Source organism: Somniosus microcephalus, unplaced genomic scaffold, assembly GCF_052327205.1.
Source record: "Somniosus microcephalus isolate GS21.2 unplaced genomic scaffold, FLI_Smic_1.0 unresolved_chr3, whole genome shotgun sequence".
In the NCBI taxonomy this organism is placed as follows: Eukaryota; Metazoa; Chordata; class Chondrichthyes; order Squaliformes; family Somniosidae; genus Somniosus; species Somniosus microcephalus.
The window spans coordinates 57,687,368-57,693,367 of record NW_028225181.1 but is presented as its reverse complement, the minus strand read 5'-3'; the positions used below and the strand labels follow the sequence as shown (position 1 = coordinate 57,693,367).

Here is a 6,000-nt window from a genome sequence, read left to right as displayed (position 1 = left end):
TCACTATTATACGAATCTAACCTTCCTCGGAACTCACCCCTTGACTCTAGAGTTCCGATTGTTTCCCTTTTGTGGTAGGGCTACCGGACCCCTCATTCTACATCCCAACAGAACTCAGAATCTTTTACTTACACTACCCGCACAGAGGAGATAGACTGGTTCCAAGACACAGCTCTTCCTTGGGAACCGCTGGTGTCGGGACTGCAGGACATTCCCGAGGGAATATCCACCCCCTTTTATAGGCCCTCCTACCTCCGAAGGAGGACAGTGCAACCTGTCTTCACACATTCCCGTCCGGCGGCTCCTAACCGCACCGAATTACGATAAGTCAGGTAAGTTACATTGAGCCACTGTCACAAGGCCACCGCCTCTGCCTCAATGCTACTTATGAAGTAGTCTTAACCCCGCTCCGAGCCTTGCGCACACGGCTAATAGCAGAACAGACTGAAAGGCGGCCGAAAACAGACAGGGGGTCAGAGGGAGAGATAGAGAAGGAAAAAGATAAGCTTTATTCCGGAAACCCTGTCTCAGGAAAAAAACCCACAACAGGTTAAGAGAGAAACATAGCCAGGAGGTTCAGCTTAAAGTGCAGGAGAGAGAGAGAGCCTGCTAGTTACCACAAGCTAGTGCCCAGACTGCTAAACGAACTGGACTCCTTATGCCTGGCGGTGGTATAGGATAACGATGGGATGGCTTATCTTGTGAATGATAGGATTACTGTTCGGCGAACAAACAACACCCACCACGGCACTGGGGCGCTGCGCCGACCAGCCGGTGGCCCCCTTTTTCTGTGAGATGACCATTGGTCCACAGAAAACACACAAGGTGGTCTGTACCAGTAAAATCACAGGAAGGAAGGACAGGATGTGCTGCCAGAATAATGCGAGGAGTTGGGAACCCATATGTACGCCCGTCCTAGAGAGATGTAAAACTTTCGGCATTACAGTACAATATGAGGAGCCCGGGCTAACACTTGTGATTGACTGCCCCACCCACACCCACACCCCCGCCCCCACTGATTTCCATGACACCATCCTCCCCGGAGCGAGAACCATTGACCTGCACCCACCCCCCCCCCCATGACGGAGGGACCTGCTAGTGAGCTGGTGTTCACCCGTACTGGGGATATATTACATGATAACGTGCGTGAGTTAGTGTCAGTGGTGCTGAACCTGGCCAACACTACCCTGCCTGCTCAGTGTTCACCACAAACTCAACAGTTATACCAGCGCCTTCTAACACAGATATTGAAACAAGGTGCGGATGGTAGCGGAGGCAGATACAGACAGAACAGCCGGTGGGTATGGTGACGTAAGAGGTCTTTAGTTTATGATGCAGTGACGGCCTTTAACACCGGCACATCGGTTGTTAACACCATTGATCTGGCTACCATAGATCAGAAGGTCCGGGGTCTGGGTTCCCGCATTAAAGCCATCTTATAAGAGCAGAATAAGAATGAGGGCCAAGAGTTAAAGGGGGACCAGATATTAACCGTATCACAGCTACTGTGTTAGAAACACACGCGCAGACTATAAATAGGTTAACTAAAGAGGAATACAATGCCTCACAGCAGGCAGTAGCAAACGACGTTTGCAGCACACCTGGGAATTGGATAGTGGAGCAAACCCGAGAAAACGTGGAACAAATATAGGCGGGGGAGGCACCCCTGTGGATTACCAACCAACAGTTAAAAGGAACCCTGATTCACGGACATGCTGGGGCCGGTACGGCCAAACGTCTCTTAAGTAGCCTCAATATAACAGTTTGTCAATTCCGAGCCATGGTACGGGTATACACCACGCAGGTCGAATGCAAACCAGACGGGGGGCGGGGTCCTGGGTTTAGTCTTCGCGGTGATGACACAAGGGCGGGGGGTATATCCGGTACAAAATATTGGTATACTAAAAGATGGTATACATATATCTTCCCACAATATGGTACCTGATGGTGAAAGGAAAGCGGGTGGGTACCAAGCTGGAAGGATGTGTCACCAGACATGCCATCATCATGTGCCCACATGCAATCAGCCAAAACCCGCAAGCCCAATGTGGTTTCAATAACACAGGCATGGAGATTAACTGCACCATGGAGGCATTGGACGCAGTCTCGAAGCATACCCAGGTGGCATACGCGGGTAAAGGCGAATACGGTGTAACGACCAACTTGGAGATGTTTGAATATGCCAATCTAACTTGCGACATCCCCAGTCCAGAGTTCTGCTTCACACCAGCAGTTCCGGTACGGATTGGACACGAGGAGTTGGTGGACATACACCAGTTTAATATTACCTCTCCAAGTGGCTGAAGATATCAAGTATTGATTGTGGAACTACATCAACACCTTTGGGTATCATATACCCCCACTACCCGAACACCTGGGGCAGTTACGGAAGGAGATACGGCTCTTCCAAAAGGTGTACTACATTCTGCAACAACGGAACACGGATTGGAAGAAAGACATCGACGCGATCAAGTTGACCACATGGGTGGATGACATTTGGGACTAAATATATAGACCCATCCATGGATCCGACTGATTTCACATGTATTAGTCGTGGTGCAGTTAGTAATAGTCCTGACCTTGTTATGGATGACATGCAGGAAATGTAAACGGACTCGGGCGAAACAAATTGCAAAACAAGTACAGATGCAATGATTTTAATAACTGGTTAATATTCAGTCCCACAGAGGGCCATCACTTTAACAATAACGAGTCTGATTCACAGACGAGCTCTTATTCTATAAGCCGCCTTTTCCGTTGGTGTCCGAGGTTGGAGCGGATTGAAAAACGCGCCAATCAGAGGCAGAGATTTGCCGGGTTTTCAGCCAATCAGAAGGCGCGGCTGGGCTGGGCGGGGCCGGCGGCTGCTATAAAAGCCGCAGCCCGGAGGGGGGAGGAGCAGTTGGAGAACAGAGTTAGAGAGGAGGAGTCTCTCCCCCCGACAGCTGCCGCCCGCCCGGGGAGAAGGGACAGCAGTCGGCCGGCACCTTGGGCAACAAAGGGCTCGCCGGTGGGCGGGGCTATGACGTCACCCGCGCGCTGTGGCGGTTGAACGGCCGATCAGGAGCCACGTGACCCCGGAGCTGGCGGCGGCCCCCGAGTGGGCGGGGCCCCGAGGCGTTGCGGGCTGCGATTGGTGGGCGCAGCTGTCAATCTACGAGTCGCAGGCAATAGAAGAGACGGACTCAGTGAGGGACTTTAAGCGCGGGCTGTGTGCCGCAGTGCGCATGCTCGGTGCTGCTCGCAGTCCCCGGATGAGGCTCCGGTTTGAGGAAGGAGATAAAATGGCGGCGGGACTGAGGAGCGGCGGATGGTGCGGTGAGTGTGGATCAGAGAATCTCCGGCATTTACAGCAGCGCCGGCCTCTCTTAGGCAATCTCTGGAAACCTTGGGTCGAAGGGAGTGGGTGGGGAAGGGGTGGGTGCTTGGGTTGACGTGCGCTGCCTGCGCTTGTCTTCCGATTGCTCCCGGGGAAGAGACTCGGTGTTCGGCGCCTTCCCGGATTCTTCTCCTCCACTTTGTGCGGTCTTGGGCAGACGTTGGTGCGCCTATCCTGCCAGTGGATTTGCAGGATCTTGCAGAGGCAGCGTTGGTGGTACCTCTCCAGTGCTTTGAGGTGCCTGCTGTACATGGTCCATGTCTCTGAGGCATACAGCAGGGCGGGTGTCACTGCTGCTCTGTAGACCATGAGCTTAGTGCGGGGTTTGCGGTCCTGGTCTTCAAACACACTTTTCCTCAGGCGACCGAAGGCTGCACTGGCACACTAAAGGCGGTGTTGGACCTCGTCGACGTCTGTCCTTGTTGACAGTAGGCACCCGAGGTATGGAAAGTGGTCCACGTTGTGAGACTATGCCCTGAGACTATGCCCCCTAGTTCTAGATACTCCAGCCTGGGAAAACAACCTCTCGTCATCTACCCTGTCAAGCCCCTTCAGAATCTTACATGTTTCAATGAGATTACCTCTCATTCTTCTAAACTCCAGAGGGTATCGGCCCATTCTACACAATCTCTCCTCATAGGACAGCCCCCTCATCCCAGGAAACAATCTAGTGAACCTTCGTTGCACAGCCTCCAAGGCAAGTATATCCTTCCTTTAGATAAGGAGACCAAAACTGTGCACAGTACTCCAGGTGTGGTCTCACCAAGGCCCTGTACAATTGTAGCAAGACTTCCTTACTCTTATACTCCAACCCCCTTGCAATAAATACCAATATGCCACTTGCCTTCCTTATTGCTTGCTGTACCTGCATGCTAGCTTTCTGTGTTTCTTGCACGAGGACACCCAAATCTTTCTGAACACCAACATTTGAATGTTTCTCACCATTTAAAAAATATTCTGTTTTTCTATTCTTCCTACCAAAGTGAATAACCTCACATTTCCCCACATTACACTCCATCTGCCACCTTACTGCCCACTCACTCAGTCTATCTATATCCCTTTGCAGAGTCTTTGTGTTCTCCTCACAGCTTACTGTCCCAACTAGCTTTGTATCATCAGCAAACTTGGATACATTACACTCGGTCCCTTCATCTAGGTCATTAATGTAGATTGTAAATAGCTGAGGCCCCAACACTGATCCTTGCGGCACCCCACTAGTTACAGCCTGCCAACCTGAAAAAGGTCCGTTTATCCCTACTCTGTGTTTTCTGCCTGTTAACCAATCCTCTATCCATGCTACTATATTACCCCCAACCCCGTGAGCCCTAATCTTGTGTAATAACCTTTTATGTCGCACCTTATCGAATGCCTTTTGGAAATCCAAATATACTACATCCACTGGTTCCACTTTATATAACCTGCTAGTTACATCCTCAAACAACTCTTAATAAATTTGTCAAACACGATTTCCCTTTCATAAAACCATGTTGACTCTGCCTAATCATGTTTTTCCAATCTACCTCCGCCAACTCTCCCCTCATACCTATGTAATTGGCTTTATTTAAGTTTAAGACACTAGTTTCGGACTTAGTCAAGTCACTCTCAAAATTAATGTGAAGTTCTAACATATTATGATCACTCTGCCCCAGAGGATCCTTTACTATGAGGTTGCTAATTAACCCTGTCTTATTACACAATACAAGTTCTAACATTGTTGGTTCCATGACATTTTGTTCCAGGAAACTGTCCCGAATGGAGTCCATGAACCCGTCCTGCAGACTCTTGCTCCACAGCCCTATAGGTTACGGCTCTTCAAGTGTACACCCAAGTACTTTTTAAATGTGCTAAGGGTTTCTGCCTCTACCATCCTTTCAGGCAGTGAGTTCCAGACCCCCACCACCCTCTGGGTGAAAAAAATTACATCTGCTCTGCAGCCTCTAGTGGATGGACTGGGGAGAAAGGTCTTTACTAACCGAGGCATAGAATATAAGAGCTGGGAGGTAATGCGTGAACTGTATAGCTAGGCCGCAGCTAGAATACTGCGTGCAGTTCTGGTCAACACATTACCGGAAGGATGTGATTGCATTACAGAGGGTGCAGAGGAGATTTACGGGGATTTTGCCTGGTCTGGGGAATTTTTGCTATGTGGAAAGATTGGATCGGCTGGGGATGTTTTCTTTGGAACAGAGAAGGCCAAGGGGAGACTCGATTGAGGTGTATCAAATTATTAGGGGCCTAGATAGTGGATAGGAAAGACCTATTTCCCTTAGCAGAAGGGTCAATAATCAGGGGGGCATAGATTTAAAGCAGATGGTCAAAGGATTAGAGGAGTTTTGAGGTGAGCTTTTTACACCCAGAGGGTGGTGGAGGTCTGGAACTCACTGCCTGAAAGGGTGCTAGAGGCAGAGATTCTCATCACGTTTAAAAACTGCTTGGATATGCACTTGAAGTGCCGTAAGCTACCAGGCTACGGACCCAAGTGCTGGAAAGTGGGATTAGAGTGGATAGATCTTTGTTAGCCGGCTCGGACAAGATGGACCGAATGGCGGCCTTCTGTGCAGTAAATTTCTATGATTGTGTAACCTGGGGAGGATGGGCCCAGCGTGATCAGACAGTGTGTA

At 50.0% G+C, this 6,000-nt stretch overlaps 1 protein-coding gene across 2 annotated transcripts in view; it reads left to right on the top strand.

Moving 5' to 3' along the window:
* Positions 1-2,931: 2,931 nt before the first annotated feature.
* Positions 2,932-6,000, top strand: part of LOC147091573 (uncharacterized) — a 43,828-nt gene continuing 40,759 nt past the window's right edge. For both annotated transcript variants that reach the window (XR_015075215.1, XM_085976808.1), the window contains exon 1: positions 2,932-3,318. The gene's annotated coding sequence lies outside the window, so the exon portion shown is untranslated. The remainder of the gene's footprint in view (positions 3,319-6,000) is intronic.